Genomic DNA, 19,973 nt, shown 5'->3' with positions numbered 1-19,973 from the left:
AAACAGTTTTCAAGGTATTTCTCCCAGCAGGGTCTCTCTGTAGCACAGCTGGCACTCATTGTGCTGCCCCATGAATTTGGGGACGCTTGAAAAAGTTCCTTGTCCTCCCATTTGTCCAGGGGATTTTGGTGCACAGGGAATCTGTAATGGATGCACCCCACAGGATGCTCAGATTTGCTTTTGTTGATGCTCTCCATTGCCAAGAGGTGACGCATCAAGCTCTCAAATACTCTCTCTCCTTCTCAGTGTGGAGATTTTTGGGGGTTTTGTTGCAGGACTAACCCCAAACCTCCTGTGGCTCCCCAGGACCTGGGGCCAAGCCCTGTCTGGGCTGAAATTGCACAGACAAGAACCAACAAGGACAAATCAAAGATAAATCCTGCTCCTGCGGTTTGATACATTTATAAACACTTTTTTTTTTCCTTGCAGCCTTTAGGACAAGTGTCTAACAGCCTATTTTTCCTTGGGTTTAGATTTTGAAGTCTGCTTCTCCCCAGGAAGTTGAATGGATGAGCAGGAGTTTGATATTATCTGCCCCTTGCTGTGGAAAATGTCAGAGGCATGCCATGACAAATGCCACTGCTCTCCTCTTTCAGAGGCAGGAGCACCAGCTGCCAGTCACACACAAACTGCTGGTGTACATTACCAGGCAAGGAAAGCTGGCTTTTACCCAAATCCACATTTGCGGAAGAAAAAATGCCTGTGCATTCCTTTGTGGCAGAAATGAAAACCAAGATCAATGAGTGACTCTTTTTAAGTCTTATGTGCAAGGTAAAACTACTCTTTCACTCTGTGATAATGTCAAGTGCAGAGAAATATGCATCCAGTGAGGTCATGGTCAGTTCAGGAGAAATATGTTTAAGAATAAATTGCCTGCCCTTTCTCTCTGTGTGGAGGTAAGGAGTGGCTTTTTGGTAATGAGCAGTGTATTAAATGGATGATTGACATATCTGGATGAAATATCATGAAAATTAACAATTATGGGAATTTTTGTTTTTAATCAATGTGATATTTCTGTTCTTAGCTCCCTGGCTGTTCCAGGCTTTTGGTGAAGGCAAACTGCTCCTGGCTGGCTTGACATTGATTTAAATGTTGTCAGGTGCATTTTCCAGCACAGCCCCACAGTTTTCCCAGGATTTACAGCAGTGTGAGGGTGAGATATGCATGGAACCAGTGCAGAGAACCTGGGAACCAGGAGGCACCGTGCTCTGGAGGGGAGGAGAGGGATGGCCAGGAGCTGAGTGCAGCTGCCCACAGGTTTTGAAGAGTGGTTTCTTATCAGGAATAGCAAGAAGCCACCCTGATGGTGCTAACTGAGTGAGAACCACATCTTCCAGAGCTTTAACCACAGCAAGGAGCTGATGGAGTCAACGGTTCCCAGAGCCAACTGAGAAAGTCAGAAGTTAATTTAGAAAAAAATAAATCAAAACTTGGAAAATCCACAGCAGAGGATTTCCTCAGGAAGGGTTTTTCTGCTTGATAGGTGACTTTGCATCCATCCAAAATCTAAATTTGCTGTTCATGTAAGCCAGCACTGCTTCTTGCAAAAATTTCTATACAATATTGTGTGATAAGCATTCCAAGTTCTTCTCCCTTTATAAACAAACCCTGACCTCACCTCTATTTTGTGTATCCCTGTATTTAATTCAGATTTTTAAGTAATTTAGCAAAATTACCATTGAGAAGATATCCCTTCTTTGTCTTGGAACAGAGCACAACATTCCAGTTTGGGGATCCTAGTGCTGCTGTGAAATGTGTAACAGGTGATGGCTGAAATGGACATTTTCCTTTCTGTGTGTAGCTCTGTTCTTCCAGCCTTGGGCACCCAAGGCTGGAATTTGGATCCCTCAGGGAAGAGATTTGCCAAACCACTGTTGGCTTCATTGTTTCTTTATTAAAATTAATTTATGAAACTGGGCATCAGAGGAAAGGCAGTGCTTATAATCCATCTACATTTTATAGCAATCCTACTTGGAGAAGAAGTGTGGAGGAAGCTGGTGGTGACCATGACTGCAGGGAATCTGTACTGGCTGAAGGACAAACTGTGGGGTCTCAGTCTGGAGAGAAATAATAATTAGGGGTACTTTGGGGATTGCTGTTAAGCCTTGTTTTATTTAATGAAATGAAAGATGAAGTAAACACCAGATAAATGCAATGTTTTATAAACTGTGAAGTGTTATATCAGTTTGAAAAAGGTCATAAATGAAGAAAAATATAAAGGGGAGGAAGAAGAAGCTTCCTGGTTCAACATTGTGGTAAAATTCAGGTTGTTGTAGTGTAAAGTCAAAACAGCTGGAAAAGAAGAAACCTAGGAGGTAGGAAATCAGCTGGGGAAGGAAAAGGGATTTAGGAAGCAGCAATGACTTTGGGCAAGTGCATCTCTGCAAAATGAGAATAATGTGGGTATGCGGAGCAGGAGCACAGGGAAGGCAGGGTTGGTGCTCTGTGTGTGTGTGTGTGTCGTGGGGAGATGTCTCTTTAATGCCACAGAGCAGGGCACCTCTGAAATCTCGAGGACACTTTGTCCTGAAGGCTGGAATTCTCACAAATGCTCTGGACTTGCCAAAACCTGCTCGCAGTGAGGATCCCGGGAGCTTTGCCATTGATTCCAATGGCAGCAGATTGGGGCCGTTGCTGAGACCTCTCAGAAATTGACCCTTGGAACACAAAAGAGGCTGACAAGTTAATTTGGCCTCAGAGGTAGGCAGCCAGGGTGATTAGAGAGATTCATTTAAAGGACAATATTAAAATAATTGACTGCATGTTGGCTGCAGGGATGTTTGGCAAGATAACGGCCTTAGCACCGGTTATCTGTGGGCAGCACCCAAAGCTGAGGTGCTAAATGTGGATCAGGAATGTCCAAAGGGCCAACATCTGGACTGAAAAACCTCTGTGAGAAATAAAGGTTGAAATGCAAAGTCCTTTGCCAGGATGAAGGGCAGCCAAGGACTATTCATCAAAAAGAAGTGCTAGGTTTTAAAAGACAGTGAGCAGAGCACATGAAATTAGAGTGTAGCACTAAGGGGACTCTTTCTCTCCTGGTTTCAGTTATTCCATAGCAATTAATTGGATTGATATTTCTGGACAGAAGTTAGAATGCATTTTGGTTGACAGCAAACATTTCTCATCCCAGATGCAAAGCAATAATTTTACTTTTCCTTGCATCTTTTGGAGTGTTTGCACTTCTCTAAACCCCTCCTCTTATCCTTTTGTGATAGGGCTTTAAGAGGACATTAAAGGCTCTGTTTCTTTAATGATGTGGTGACATTTGGGGACAGCAATGTGCAAAGACACTCCCAAGCTCTGCAGAGAGCCCTGGGTTTGTATAACCCTGTTACTGCTCAGGGATGGAGAACATTGGGCTGATCTCTCTCTGACAGATTTCCTCTAAAGACATAATACCCTTCATGGAAAATAGCTAGGTATGATTTGTCAGTACAGCAGGAAACATTGTTTAGAAACATCTGAATGCAGGTGTTTAATTTAGCTTTCATCTGGGGTCCACTAATGGACATGTTGTTAAATAGAGCATTTTACATCTCCCTGCAAACCACCCTGTGCTGCTGGGAACTTTTCAGGGCTGATTGTCACTAATGCCCACCAGCATGAAAGGGCTCCGGAGAAAATTATGTTTTTCCTGACATGAGATGAGGGATGTAAAACTGTGTCAGGAAGTGCTTCCATCAAACCCTTAATGCAGAAATGTTTTGAGGACAGCACAGAGTAAATTCTGGGGTTCACTGAGAACCAAGCCAGGGTGGAAAGAACTAAAATATCAAAAACTGTTAAATCCAGATCAAGGGGAATTTCAGACATCTTGTTCCTCAGATATCTACTTTTGGTTTATTATAGATCCTTATTTAATATTACATATTTCATATCCTCACCCCAACCAAATATAGTGACATTTGCAATGCAAAGGAGGTCATTGTGTTACTACAAATGAAAAAATCACTTCTGCATTTGTTAGCCTTAATCTATGATCTCATCTACAATATTTTATTCATAAATGCATATCTGCAAATCTAAAGTTAGTATCCACATACAGTGTTATAATAAACACCTATACAGAAATATTGGAGGATAAAGAGGTGAAATAAATCTTTCCACTGCTATTCTGAATTTTTAAAAAAAAGTTCAATCAGCTCTTATAATTCAATATCTTGGCAGTGAGATGAGCAAGAGATTTAAAGGGTTTGATGCCTTTCAGTGGAGATGCAGGAACTTTAGGTATGAGGAAGGAGGCTTCTGACTATGAGTCAGTATTGCCATCCTTGAGTACTCAGAGATTTTGATTTAACACTAAAGAAAATATTTGCAACTTCTTTTAATAAAGAATAAAAAGAAGTGGATAATGTTATTTGACTAATGGGTTTTGTCACTTCAGGGTTACATTTCACTCTACCTCTCACCTTCCTGTGGTATTAACCAAATGCCAATATCCTTCCCTCATTCTGAAGGAATTGTGCTCAGTATTGGACAGAGAAGAAGAAAACAGCTGAAAAATTGTCAGCTATGTGCTCTTGCCAGACAGCTGATAAAATTGAAGACTGATAGGGAAATGTGAAAATTCCAACTAGGACAAAAATGCTTGGCAAATCCAGCCAAGGGGCAGAGCATGGAGCATGGATGCACTTGTCACAGGGACTGTTTGTGCTGCTGGGGAGGGATTGATGTGCTCCAGGTGGAATCCCTGCTGCTCTGCTCCAAAGGGGACTGGGGCTGTCCTGACAATGCTGTGCCTTGGTCTCAAAGGTGCATGATGATTTTACAGGCATTTTTGTGTCAGCACTATAGCAAGAACTCCTTATTTATTTAAGAATTGGTGTCTAAATACCACAACATATTTTGGTTCTTTGCAGTATTTGATGAGTGTTTAACACTGACTTGTATGTTTAAAAATTATGCCTTATCAGACATCCCAGGCATTTGGAAACTAGGTAAAGCTAATATTTTTTTAATTAATATAGCTCTAAACAGTTTTCTCTGACCTACTAAAAATCATGCAACATTGCAGTCATAAAATCCTAAGTGAGCAAGATAAAGCTGTACTCCCATGACTCCAAGACTTCATAGAAAACTTTCAGCTATGGCAAGGCTCAAACTAAAGTCCCAAAAGCTGAGCAAAGCAATTGGGCAATATTAGTTATAGGTAGCTATTTTTAAATTTTGGTTAGACCAGCAAGTCATTTAAAGTATGATCCCAAGTAAATTTGGGAGCAGTGGCAAGATTGGGATCACAGCCTCCGTTTGCCAGGATGACCCCAAGTTAGAAGATAACAGTAGCCCAGGGTCAACCCAAGTTAATAATACTCATGTTGGGGCCAAATATGGAATTTTATTCATGGAATTGCACATACCTTGTATATTCTTTGCATATTCCAATGCATTTCCCGTGTATGTGCATATGTGCATAGATAAACATGTCAACAATGATGGAATCCATACAAATAGTGAAACATTTTAAGAGCAATTAAACAGATTAAATATCACTGAAAAATAATTTTGAGAGGTTCCATAGCTGATGAAGAAGGTGATTTTCCCTTTCCCCCACATCTTTCCCAACAGAAAACTTTAGAATGAAATGCATTTATTCCAAAATCAAATTTGCGGCTCACTAAACTTTTTGTCTGTGTTCAGAATGCACCCACAGAATGAATTTATCAGAAATAATTAGTGTTTTTATAGCCAGTGCTGATTGCTGCAGCATCACATTCTGGTGCTGGTTTGTATAATTGCAAATCATTTCCTAGAGGTGTCACACAAAAGCAGAAGATGCCTTTTGGAGTAATGTAGTGCCCATGGAATACAAGATTAACACTTGTATAGTACAAGAAGACATTTAAAGACTCACTATCTTTTTTTTTTTCCCTAACCTTGTTGATGTCATGAATATCAATTTACATCTTTCTTTTTTTTTGAGATAATTTAACACTCCATTTAGTCATCCTTGGTAATGCAAATCAGATCAATTCTGCTGCCAGACTACAAGGTGATCTCCATTGTATCCCTTGGAAATGAGAGATCCATTTTTCTTCGTTTATTTTTATTAAAAGAAAAATCCTCCTTTTTAAGCCTTTTGATAAGAAACAATTGAGAATTCCAGGAATTTTAATCAGAGAGCAAAGTCATAACCACCCAAAAGCATTACCCTTTCCTCCTCACTTATTCTGTCTGCCTGCTCTCCCTCCTTCCCGCTCAGCCCATTTGCATAACGTGATTAAGAGAGCAGTAATAATTACAGCAGCACATGAGGGATGTACAGCCTCGCAGGAGGCAGCAATGCTGCCCTGCACATTTCCCAGGCAGAGCCTGCAGGGTTTGGCTGTGTCCCAGCTCCACCTGCAAGGTCCCCGAGCCTCCCCTCGTGGAGCTGGGGCCACACCAGGCCCTGTCCCACCCCATGGAGCTCCTGTGCCCCCAGATCATCCTCAGACCCCAAAAAGGTGCTGATCTCCCCCAAGGCAGAGTGGTCCCCTCACTCTTTTGCCCTCCTGAACCTGTTAATACAAAGGCAGAAGATTCTGAACACTGCACATGATGCCTCAGGTTTTGGCTTTTGTATTTCTCACATTCTGTGCTGCTTTAGTGTGTGGGTCTGGGTTCACATCAGGGGATGCTGAGCTCTGGGCACAGAGCAGGGACACAAAACAATTCCTGCTCCAGCTGGGCACCAAGGACAAATGATCCAAATCTCAGCCCAGGAGCACAAACCCCGTGGGCTGGAGAGAGAAAAACAAGGATGGGACTGCAGGGGCTAAAGCTGGAATGGGACAATGAACTGCAAGATGCAAATGGAGCAGAACTGATCCAAGGGAGAGACCCCGGGAGCGCTCGGGCATTTTGGGACCATTTTGGTTCATCCTGGGTTCATTTTGGGACCATTTTGGTTCATCTTGGGACAATTTTGGTTCATCTTGGGTTCATTTTGGGACCATTTTGGTTCACCTTGGGTGCAGCCCTGGCTGGGCTCTTGTGCTGCCCAAGGTGGATCCATTGAGGCCTTTTAATAAATCCCTGCTTTATTCTTTAGCTCTGTCCAGCCTCTGTTCTAGCTCAGCCTTCACAAGGCATCACAAGGGAAACAATTTTCCATATAGAAATCAGTGGGCAAAGACTTAAAAGCCTTGAAGAACATTTGTTTTTGTAATTTTGTTGCTTTTGTGGTTTTTGTTATCACAGTTTGAGTTGCAGACATTTTGTGTGCTCGTGTGTATTCTGTTCATGCCTTAGCTCTGCCCTCCCATTAAAGGCTACTGAGGGAAACATCACCTGAGAATGAGGAGATTCAATATGGAATTTCCACATCGTGTTACAAATCTGTTAACCAGGAGCAGCTCACTCAATAATCACCATTGCTCAAAGCCTCTCAGATCCTTTCACCCTCACAGCATCTCCATGAAGGGGGAAGTGCCCAGGCAGGGATTTTTTTTTGTTATCAAAGCACCAGAGTAAACCCCTCCTGCAGCAGCAGAGCAGCACCTGCTGATCAGTGCCTTCCCATCCTGCTGGATATACACCTGTTCTTATTAAAGGTGAAAATACATATTTTCTCTTTATTTTTATTTTCATTACACAAATGCAAGAACAAGAGCTGAACATATGCTGTAAAAGAGGAAAGACCTCAAGGACTTGGACCTTTATGGCATAAATCAGATATAAATATATTCAGTGTTTCAGAGGGGAGAGGAAATCCACATCTATGAGAAAGTAGGGTTTTTTCCTATTGTGTGTATCCACATGCAAAAAAAGAACCTCAAAACCACTTGACAGTATCTTCAAGCCAAATAGAGGTAGTGTTGGGGTTTTTTTCTTCTAGAAAGGATTATCTGTTTTGGTTGTTCTGGGTTGGGTTTACAGCCAGCTACAGATAAGGAGTGACACATGTGGTATCTGATAGCATTGATATTTCTGCCTGGCACACAAAGCCTGCTGTTGCAAAGTGGAAAGGTGCTGCAAACACTCATGAAAACAAATGCATAACAACACCCAGAAGGAAAGCAGAGCACGTCAGAGCTGAGTAACAGATTAAAAACCTTCCTCTGCTTCTGCAGGAAAGCCCAGAGGAGATGGGCTCCCAGGGACCATCCAAAAACTCTCCCATCCTGCAGCTCCCAGGGATTTGGGGATGGGGATGGGCTGGTCCAGGCTGCACAGACTGCCTGGGTTCTTGAGCAGCTCACCAGGGCTGCAAGGAGGAGGAGGAGGAGGAAGAAGAGGAGGAAAGGAAGGCCAAGGATCTATTGCATAAAACATAACAGCTTCTTGGTTTCTTATGGTGAATACTGGGGGTTCTTTTGATGCAAACAAGCCAATGATTTCTTTTTCAATTTATTTTCTCCTAGTTTTTTTTTTTTTGTTAATTCTTCAGCAATTCACTGGTTGAGCGCTATTTTGCATAAAAGACAGGTCAACTCAGCCTGCTGAAGGAAAGGCTTGCAATGGAACCTGGCTTGCCAGGAGAATGAATGTCCTTTGATTCCTGTGTGTCTCACTGAGGAGGTCACTGTGGAGAGCTGTACATCCAGTTGTTTCCCTGGGAAGAGAGGGAAGGTTTATGGGCACAGGCCTGGGGGCACAGATGTGCACAAGGAATGGAGTGGGCAGAGACAAGGGGCAGCTGCCTTCCCCTCCTCCTGCAAGCCACTGCTGGCAGAGTGGAAAGGAAAACCCTTCCCATGGCTTCCCATGAAAATAGCATGTGCAAAGGCATCCACACAACTGATAATTAATTACAATTAACAAGAAATGAAAAATCTAATTGCATACTGAAATATTATTAAAGATCTCTCTCTCGGTCCATTCCTTAGGGGTTGATTTGGGAGCATCTTTATGAAAAATCTTCTGCAGAAAGCTTTTGCTTTTAAAATATAATGGCACTGGTGATTTCTGATTTCACTCAGGAGGAAATACCCAAGAAATTTTCACTCTAGAGGAAAATGCACCAAAAATATTCTTTTAAAGTTCTTGTTTCCATGGTTTAAAAGCTGTAATTATTTTAAATGCTTAATGGTAGCTCAGTATCTATACTAGTGACTGTTCACTTCTGTTTGCCCTGTGAATTTATCCTATTAGTACACGTGTGAGGGTGTGCATTTATGTATATTTAAAACACATATGGTATGGAAAAAAATATATATTTATCCATTAGAAGGTACTTGTTCTTCCATCTTTTCAAGTGTCTTGCTGCCAGCTGCCTGTATCAAAGGAAGTGAACAGCTGAAACATCACAGCACTCTAATTTTATGTCTATTGGGCACTGCTGCTTTGCTGTATATTTTCTAAAAGAGTTTATTGTCCACTAGGGCTCTTTTAAAGGAAGGCTTGGCTACTGGGGACCTTAAAAGTGATGAAACTTAAATGCAAATCCATTCACCTTTTCTTCCATGCAGTAAATTCTACTACCCGTGCTCTGAAATGCAGAAGATAATTGTTACAGTACCCTATTTTTTAATCTAATGTTGACTCTTTTGGGCTAATTTATTTATATTAACTGTGTCCAAATGTGGTGCAAATCTCAGGATACAGAAATCACTGAAAGACAGTTGTTTGTTCCTGCTAGAGGAGGATTTAGCACCCTTGGTCACTGCTGAGCTGGTAATATTGCTTTCATTTCATCTTTGCTAAAGTTCCTATTCCTGAATAATGGTGATGTCCCTGGATTTGAAAACACAGCTATGGCAGAGGAGGTGCTGGTAGGAAAAAGTGAGGATGGATGTGAAATACTGAGGTGGAGAAAATATTTCTTCTCCAGATCAGCAGAGTAACAGATGTGTTTCTGCTCTGTCTTTTGACTCCTCATGACTCATCTCCACAGTTAGGAATCAACACTGCATCCTCAAGAGGAGATTGAGTCCTTGACACTCAGAAATCCCTGTAACAGCCTGTGCTAAGCTCTGAGCATGTGCTCAGCTCTTAGCTTGCCCTCACTGCTGCAGGGATGGCAGAAATAATCATCTGTGATGCTCAGTTTTGTTGGGAAAAGCTTCCATCCATCTGAGGGATTTACATAATCGGTTCCTGGGGCCACATTTTCAGTTCCAACAACATCAGTTGGGAAAAAACTTCATGAATAACAGAGCTCATCTGTGTTCATGATGCTTGGTGGGACCATCCCCATCCAAGGTGGTCCAGAGGCTCAGGCAAGATGAGCTGGAAGACAGCAACACCTGCTCAGCTCTTTTTAGGTGTGTTTTGAAAATGGTTTTTCCTCTCTTGCATCACCTCAGTGATGCTTTTAATAACAATCCTCATCACAAGCAACCTTTCTGCACGGTCATGGGGATGTGCTGAGGCAAGCAAAACACTGTACATCGACGTGAGGAGCTGTTCTTTTCATAACAGGGAGCTGCAAGTGGAGACTTGATGCTTCATAAAATTCTGACATCCTGGAAAGGGAGTCCTAGATCTGTTTTATACGCTGCAGTAAAGGTGATCTTTGGAAATTGCTTGTTGAATAACTCCACAGCCTGCTGTACATCATTTTTATTGATGATAAGGAAGATGTCATCCCTGTGGCTTGCCTTGGAGAGGAGGGTGGCGAGGCATTGGGTTGGTTGAAAAGATGAAATTCCACGTTAAAGACCTCGGTGCCTGTTGTGGAAAGGAAATGTTCCCACGGGTGATCCCAGGTGTATTTTTAGATTTAGTTTCTCAGCAAAGTTTATTGACATCTCCCAGTGCTGCACAGCCCAGTGGCACAGAACTCTGCAGCTTCCAGGAGGGCCTTTCCCCCTGTGGTAGGGATTCCTGTTTTTCAGTGCCATTTGGTGGTAGCTGGTGTGAATTACTGACTTCTCCTCACAGTCCAGCCATGGGGATGGACCTGTGCAGGTCTTTAACCTTCAAGCTCAGAATCACACCTCAGCCTGCTAAATATGGTCAGAGTGGGTTTTATGGTGGCTGCAATGTGCATTAGGGAAGAATGATTGGTTTTATGGGTGGAGCAGGATCTTTCTCCTCTGCTCTGTGTGCTGGATCATAAAGGGGCCACCTCTCTCATGGGGGATTTACATGGGCAACGGTTGACTGTGCTACTGAGAGCAGAAAACCATTCCAGGGTATTGTCAGAAGCAGTTTACAGATTAAATCATACAGCATGCACAGCTACAAGAGGACTTTGCAAATGGTCTCTCTCCTACAACAGCTTGTGTCCATTGAAATTGCACAAAACAATTAAAAATTAATCATTGTTAAAGCAAATGCTTGCTCTCCCCTTCAGATGGGTCCTTAAACTTATTTATAGAGCATTTTCTCTTGGAGTTTTCCACCTTCTTTTAGCCCTGGGAATAAGGGATGTGCATACATACCAGATTTGTCATGTTTCTATAGATCTCTGGGGTTACAACCTCAGTACCAAGAGCTGAACACAGCTGGTTTATGCTTGGGAAAGGAATTGTGAGGCAGCATCATCTGCAGCTAGGCAAATAAGGACTTAATGACTCCACAGATCATCATTCTGTCTTATTATTTGGTACTTGAGCTCATGACTGCAGTTTCAGTGTATCCCACACAGTATTTTCTGTATGTTTAAATCCTGTACATTTTCTCCCTTTAGCTAACATGTGATAGAGGCACCCCAGAGACTGGAGCCTTTGAGAATCTCCTGTTAGAGGGCAGCTGCCCCAACCTTCCTTCTAAGACATTCAGCTGTTTTTCATCTCTTCCTTCAGGAGCCCCTGGAAAGGGGGCACACTTGAATCCCGAGAACTCACAGCATTTGCCATATCTGCTTTTCATTTCATAGCCAGCACTTCCTCAAGACATTTGCTTTCAGAGGCTTTTTCCTCCTCTTTGTAGTTTTGATGGATTTTCAGCTTTTCCCATCCATTACTGAAAACAGGAATTAACCTTGGGTTTGAAGATTCATAGTCTGGTCATTACAACAGCCACAGCTGAGAGATGAGTCCTGTGTGAGCAGGGGAATGCAGCTGTTTGCATCCCAAAACGTGGCAGGCTCTTCCTGTACCTGCTGCCACTGCCTGCCAAAATAGATTGATTGGCAGGTGCCCTACATGCCTGCAGCTTCCAACAGGAGGAAACTATATATGGGAACAATCGTGAGATTTGAGTTTTCTCAAATGTGCTAAATGCTTGGGGGTCTCTCGGTCTGACCACCATGTCAGAAGGTCAGAGAAGATGAAGGAAATTCAAAATTTCATAAAAACAAGGAATTTTTTGGGTTGGAAGGGACCTTAAAGCTCACCTAGTCCAACCTGCTGCCATGGCTGGGACACCTTCCACTATCCCAGGGTGCTCCAAGCCCCATCCAGCCTGGCCTTGGACACTTCCAGGGATGGGGCAGCCACAGCCTCTTTGGGCAGCCTGTGCCTCATCACCCTCTCACTTGGGAAGAATTTCTTCCCAATATCCAATCTAACCTTGCCCTCCTTCAGTTTAAAGTGATTTCTAAAACCTGCAGAAGCAGCAGTTACCACCTGGGTGGGGCACCAAGGATTTCTGGAGACCCAGCCTTGTTAACCCCAGCTAGGCAGCGGTCTCCAAGAACAGGAGTTGGGAACAGAGGATGTCCCACACCAGCGTAGCAGGAGCCTCCCCTGAGCTGCTGACAGAGCTGCTCCCTCTGAAGGGCTGGGCAGAGCTGCCACAGAGGCTGCACACTGCTGTCAGCAGCCATTAAATGCATTCAAAAGGTGAAAACTTGTGGCAGCAGTTAGCAAGTGCCAGGTTATTGGCTCGGTGTGCGAGGAGACCTGCGAGTCACATTTTATATCGCGGCACGCACCGGAGGCACATCTCATGTGCTGCACAGAAAGCTTATTAAACACTCTGCATTTAATAAGTGTGTGTGTGTGTGTGTGTGTGTGTGAGTGGGGATGTTCAGCACTTGGCCATGCGAGGAGCAGCCTTTTTTTTGCAAATGAGGCCACCTGTTCCTCCTTCCCTGATTTGACAGGTTTTAGTCTCTCTTCTCTGCGAGTGGGCGGACAGTTGGATTTGATTTACTGGAGACTCTCCTCTGGTGTGATTGCAGCATAATTATATCGATAATCAGCTCTGTTTGTGGTCAAAATGTTCTCCAACACACACACACACACTCAGATCCCAGATCTTACAATGCCTGGAAAACCTGTCCTGCTTTCTGTTTCACAAAGGTTTGGTTATTTGATAAATATAGATTGATTTCTGAGGGCTCGTAGCTGTTACTCAATCGACCAAGGGTGTGTGGTAGACAATAAAATTTACAGTTATGCTTTGTAGGTATTTCATCAGGTGAGACTGGTCCTTGTTAGAGAAGTGTAAAAAATTGGAGAATTGATTTTATTTTTTTTCCACTTATTTTGATATTCAGGTTCACCTGGAAAATGGGAAAGAGAGTAAAACTGTGGAAGAGGGGTTCATGCTACACAGGAAAAATATATACATTTTTCCACCAAAAGATTGGTCCAAATAATTTTGGAGAACATAGAGTTTTTCACTCATTTGAAAGCAAAAATTGTTCTATTTGTTTTTGCTATTTTTGAGCTTCAATAAAGTATAAAGGCAGATATAATTAGAAACATCCTTTCATTTTTAATAGGTGTCATTGGAAATACTTTTTACGGGTCATGGCTTTTTTTAGATAGAGTTATTTTTCAGTTTTATTATTTTTTAAATGGTTGCTACACTGGATGCACACTCATGGATTACCAATTGAGCAAGTATTTTACCATAGGAAAAAGTTGTTCCGAGCACTTGGGCTGGCTTTGAAACACACACAGCACTTTGCCATCAATGCCCATGCAATGAGTGTCTTATAAATTACACTTAGAGACAACCCAAGTGCTTAAAAAATGCTTTGGAAATGAGGGGTCTGCAATGGGTGTGTGTTGGATTGGTTAAACCCTTAACCCAAGCCAAAAGCAGGCACAGGAATGTGCTGGGATGGCAGCTGAGCAGCTGGAGAGGTGTGGAGTGGTGCCACCCACCCTCAGCGGCACCAGGAGCTGGCATTCAGCAGGTTTTGCCTGCATTTCTGTCCTCACCCCTTCAGCTGCTCCAACAGAGTAGCCTGTGGCTGAGGGTGAGGATGAGGATGAGTGGTGGTTCCCAGAGAAGCTTCTGGGCAGGGGTAGCCTGGCCCAGTCCCCACCAGAAGCGTCCCTTGTCACCCTGCAGGCACAGCCAGACCCACCAGCTGTCAGCAGAGGAGCATTTCCTACCTCCTCCATGTGCTCAGATTTGGGATACACCTTTGAACCTCCAGCAACGCTTGTACAAAACTTTGCAGATTAAAGGTTGTTTTTGGTTTTTTTTTCCATGCCAACAAAGCTGTTCCTGCTGAATGCTGAATACTCAAATCAAGGCACCCCCACTTGTCACAGACATCTTTCATGAAAAATCCTTTCTTAGGATTTTTCCTTGTGAGAAGCTGCAGTTTCAGCAACCAAAAGGAAACAATGGTTATCTGCTGCTGTGGAATGCAACAGGTAGACCTGGGATTGGTCTCCTGTGGGTGTTTGGATTTCCTGACCACTCATGGCAGAGCTGGCTCTTGCTCTCTGTCTGAGACACAGATCTTTGTTATTCATTCTTTTCCATTCTTAGCTTAGCTAGCTTCTGAAGAAACCTTTTCCTTTCTATTTCTTTTTAGTATAATGTAACATATATCATAAAATAATAAATCAAGCCTTCTGATCATAGAGTCAACATTCTCATCTCTTCTTCATCCTGAAAACCCTTGTGACCACGGTCACCCCCACTGCCCACTCTGGGGCTGTTCTGGATAAACAGGCAGTGTCAGGACTGTAGGACTGGTGCAAACAGACCCTCTCCAAGTTGTGCATGCAGTGTAACTTCATCAGCACTGATGGTTTCTCAGTGGATGATGCTATTTCCCTCTCTATCCCACTGCTCCTAAAGCTCCTTGCTTGGTTTTAAGACAACCAAGTGTGCAGATGCCCAAGGTTACCACACCCTCAGTGGCATTCACACCAGTCTGCAAGACCAGGACAGACAAGTGGTTTATTCCTTTTTTACACCAAAATAAAAGGGGAATCACTAAACCTTAATTAATTGTTGTAGCAAAAGCTCCCTCTGCCTTCAGCTCCACAGTTCTGTCCTTGAGGAAATGCCAGGCAGCAGGGGAAGGGATGTTTTCCTCACCAAGAAATTCTTCGTGAGGTTCCTTGGCTCACACTCAGCGTGGCAGACCTGGAGCAGGGCAAGCTGCAATTGCCTTGGTTTTGGGGGAGCTGAAATGAATGACCAGATGTAAAAATGAGCAGAAGGAAACAACACTGGACAATGTCACTGGGTTTAGTGGCTGGCCAAAGCCAGGCTAGCAGAAGATGTTCCTGAGAAAGTTGTGGCTGTGGCAAGGTGTGGCGAATCAGTGCTCAGCAAATTCCTTGTGCGGTGCCATGGATTTGAAAATATTTAACAGAGAAGGGAAATCCTGGCTGGCTGGGGTTTCTATTGTCTTTCTCCCCTGGTCCTTCCTGCCTCCCAGGTCCCAGAACACCTCTCTGGGTGAGGAGATGGCAGCAACGTCTGTGACACCTCTGGGGCTTGCCACATCCCATCACCACCCAGAACATTTCCAGTAAATAAGGCAGGACTAAGGTGGTTTGCCAAAGTGGAAAATTTAATTTTATTGTTGACTACACTGAAACCTGGATGTTATAGAGCTCGAGTTTTGCCTCTGTGTTTTTCCTCTTGAAGGTAATTGTGTGTTGTGCATCACAGTCTACCTGCAAACACCTCTAACAATAACAAACCTGAGACCTGCAAAATTCAAGTCCTTCCTGGTACTGTCCTATATGGGGTCACAGAATGGGTAGGACAGAGGAATAATTTTTCAGAGCACTGGGAAAAGCTAATTTCTTTATATACATGCTGGAGGGAAAAGGAAGAAAGGAAACTTGGCAGGGAGGAATATCTAATATCTTGCTGCAAGTGATCTTAAAGATCACACGTCTTTAATAATATAAAAACCCATTTCATATCCATTTTCTGGCAGTTGTGTATTCTTAAATAGGCCAAGCAAAATTATAATATTTGTTTTGCTTTGTGAGCAGAAAAGTTAAATCATTTCAGCTCAAATACCAAAAAAAAATAAAAGGCAACAAACTCAGAAGAATTATTCCCCTAGCCACAAGAATGAAAATTTCTCAAGATCTTAAGAACATTTTTAAATAAAATGCATTGAGAAAGACAGTAGTTCAAATAAGCTCAACCCTTTTAACATATAAAAAGCTAGAAACTATTTGCAGAGACAAATTCTTCTGATTTGATGTCAGCATTTTAGTGGTGAGGGGACCAAAACTCACCGGAGTCTAGATATGAGTCAGGTCTTCAATTAGTGTTGTGTTATCCTAAAATAATGGAAAACTCTAGAAAGGCTGGAGACTTTCAGTGTCTGCATGCATGTGAATGTGTTTATGTGAGTATTTAATAGAGGTAGGTCTTTATCTTTAAAATTCACGTTTGAGTAGAAATTTAACCAGACCTTTGGCTTCTTCATGCTGTGAAAATGGAAGGTGTTAACATTTTGCTGGTGAAATGTGTGCATTCAAAGCAGAACACAGCCTTTAAAATCCCTTGGGAATCTTGTTTGATAATTTTCTCCCTGGTAATGTTTGTGTTGCTCTTGTGTGGCTTTCCTCTTGTTGTTTCCTTACTTTGTGATTTTATCTATTCACTAAACAAATTGTTTTATCTATTTTATGAATGCGAGCCAGAGAATTTATTTATGATAATTGGTCTAGAGGAAGAAAGATCAGGAGATTTCCCCTCTAGAAAATTGAACTTTAGTTAAGTGAAAATATGGAAAGGAAGAAGCTTCTTTCTGTTTTTCCTTCTGTGTGAAGTGGAGGAGGGCACCAACTCTTCCCCCTTCCTTTGAAAATCCAGCTGCTGCACTGCAGGCTGCTCCTCTGGGATGGAGTGGTTGCAGTGGGTGGATGGGGATGGTTAAATTACAAGAGTAGATCAGATCCATGGTCCACCCTGCTCCATTTGACCACAGCAGCAATAAATGAATGGCTCAAAGTGTTTGTTTCACTTCTCATAACTGCGGGTCATCTATCTTCAGCTACTGAGGTTCATCCATCACTGGTGGCTTCTGAAAATTGGATATGACCAATTGTACCCAAGTTTCAGGTGGTGAGGCCTTGGAGAGCTGCAATTTTTTAAAATAAGGGCAGATCCATTCAGGTTTTTCTAGGCTGTCCTACTTGAAATGCTATTTCTGCATCTGAGACTGCCTGTTATTGATATCCACTAGACATAGTCCAGCCTGAGATGAGAACTCCAGACAAAACCTACTTGTAGCTGCAGGACTTGGCTTCTATTTCTCTAAAGTACAGCTGGAAGCACCTTTCACTGCACCCTTCTCCTTTCCATGGGTATTTTAGCTGTTATCATCCTCTCTGAGGAGGACCTGTCTCACATGCAGTACCAGGGGAAGTGTAGTGTCCCAGCCCAGCAGAACCAGTGAATAAAAAAAAAGATCTGCAGAACTGAAATGTTTTTCCTGTCCCTTGCTTCAGCCTGTTCTGGTGTCACTGTTGTGTTATGTGTAAAGAGAATTGAAAGAACAGACCGTGGGAAACTTCTCCTTGCTAGAGTTCCTCCAGCAGCGAGCAAAATGCCAAAAGCAATATCCATGCTCTGAGCTCCATATTAAAGGGGAGGCTATTTTTAGAAGTTTTGCCCAGAAAGCACAAACTTTGAGCAGCACAGTGGTGCACCAGTGAGCTGACTGTGTGCTTTGGAAAGCCCTTCTCATGGTGAGTGCAGACAAACACGTCCCTGCTGAACCTCTGTGCTCAGCCAAAGCCTCTGCAGCTGGAGCCAGGCAGCAGCGAGCAGCTCCTTTCTGCTCACGTGGTGCTAAAGGAAATGTGGGCTTTCTGAAGGAAACACATGGGGATGTTCTCCTGTCTGGTGATCATGCTAATTTTTCCAATTACATTGTTTTTTTTGACTCAGTGCTTGCCAGCATTCCCCCAGCAGCAGTGCCAGGCACTGGCACCAGGCTGCTTCAGGGGCTGTGACACAGAGGGTGACAAAGATGCTTCTCTCAGCACAGCCCAGATGGAGCAAATTGAGTTTTTCCCAGCAAACCAGAGCAGCAGTGCAGGGAAAACCCAGGCCACAGCCACCTCCATGTGTGCTCAGCTCTGGCTGTATTCAGAAGTCCAGATAGAAAAGGTGGAAACCACCATTTGGGGTTCTGCAGCTGGGATGCACACAGGGCAGGAAAATTGACATTTTGGGGAGAGCAGTAGCAAGGAGGAGGTAGCAAAGCCAGGAATGTGGGTCCTGCAATGACCAACAGCAAAATGATGAAAACTAGAGAAAAAAGGAGAAAAACTAGAAACATCCAGGGTTTTTTTAACCACACAGGATCCACTTCACCCCACCTTGGCATTTGGTCAATTAGGAGCCAATTCCTCTGCTCCTCTGGTGAAAAGCAGCCTGGCATTTAGCAGATGTTGGGTCCAAGAACTCTAAGAGCTACTGAGTATTACTACTGACTGTTTCAAAATCTGCCTTCAGATCTGTATTTATTGAGCCAGCAGAGACCTAGCAATCTTCCCTAGCAAAAAATAGATTGTAATTAAAAAAAAAAAAAACTTTACTGATACATTAAACCAGATTTCAAAGTGGTTTTGGCAAAAGATAGATGAGGATTTTTGTACATTGCTGTTACGTTAGTTAAAAGGTGTGAATTTTTTTTTCTTTCTTTTTTTCACATTCCTATGTGTCAGAGCTGGGCTAGCAAAAATTCAAATATAGACCAAGTTTAAGAGTGCAAGTTGTATTTTACCATTACTCCTCAGGCTGGGAGTATGGCACATATAAGAGCATTTCACTTCCATGAGTAGCAGATGAAATAAAACATCCATTTCCTTTTCATGCACAGAAATAGTAATATTGGCTGCAGAAAGGAGATGACAATTTATTTTGAACACCAGTCATTGCAGGATGGTTATAGCAGAGTTAGGGTTGGCCTATGGCTGTGCTGCAGCCAGCAGGTTTCAGAGAGATAATTTTGCTTGTCTGCTTGCCTAGGGATTGTCTGCAGGTTTTTTTGAAATGCATCTGTATCAAAAAAATGGTCTTGGAACAGTTTTTGGGACAGATCCTCAAGCCTGTAACACCTTCCCTCCAACCCAGCACCTGTCTGGAGCAGTTACAGCAAACTGTGCTTTCCCATTTGCTAACTGGGACCAGCTCGGTGTTAAATTGTTCATCCTGACTGTCCATCAGGTTTCTCTTCTTTGTTTTCACAGGTTCTGATTCAGCAAGGCATTAGCATATATATGAATTCAACTGTGTGACTATTTCCACTGAAATATAATAATAGCAGCTATAACAATGATAATAATTATAATAATGAGATGATGATGGTGATGGTGATGATGGTGGTGATGGTGACAGTAATAATAATAATCTTTCAGCTCTAAAAGTGAACCTTCTGCTGCATTGTCCCATCCAATCCTTGCCTGAATGCTGATGTCTGAGGCATAGAGCAAAAGGCTTTATTGGAGCCAAAAGCTCAATCTGAACTGTTCACCACTCTAAATGAGCCAGGTGCTGAGTTTCTTGCTTAGCCTTGAGTCAAGCAAAGCTCTCCCCGCGCTCTGCAGAAGCATTATCAAATCTTCAGCCTCTTGCTCAGAAGGATTTTCCCTTTTTTCCTTCTCCCCATCTCGGTGCATTCACTCCCTGCTGGCAATCCCTGCCCACATCACTGCTGCTGGGAGGCTCAGTAGTTTTAAGGCACTTCTTCAGACTGAGGGGGAAAAAAGAGAGAAAAAGGAAAGGAGACAAGGCAGAGAGATCTATCACATCAGCTTTGGGAGCCCTGGGACGTTTTGACTGTGCTCTGTGATGTTTCCTTGTGTTGAAGGCGCTTTGGGCTGGGGCTCTGGTCTCCCTCCCTGGTCCATCCCACCAGGCACGCCCACAGCAAGGAGCAGTGCAAATCCCAGATGGCATCCCACCCCCAGGGGGATTGCCAA

This window comes from Agelaius phoeniceus, chromosome 12, assembly GCF_051311805.1.
Source record: "Agelaius phoeniceus isolate bAgePho1 chromosome 12, bAgePho1.hap1, whole genome shotgun sequence".
Taxonomy (NCBI): Eukaryota; Metazoa; Chordata; class Aves; order Passeriformes; family Icteridae; genus Agelaius; species Agelaius phoeniceus.
The sequence above is the reverse complement of the archived record's forward strand: the minus strand, read 5'-3'. Positions refer to the sequence as shown.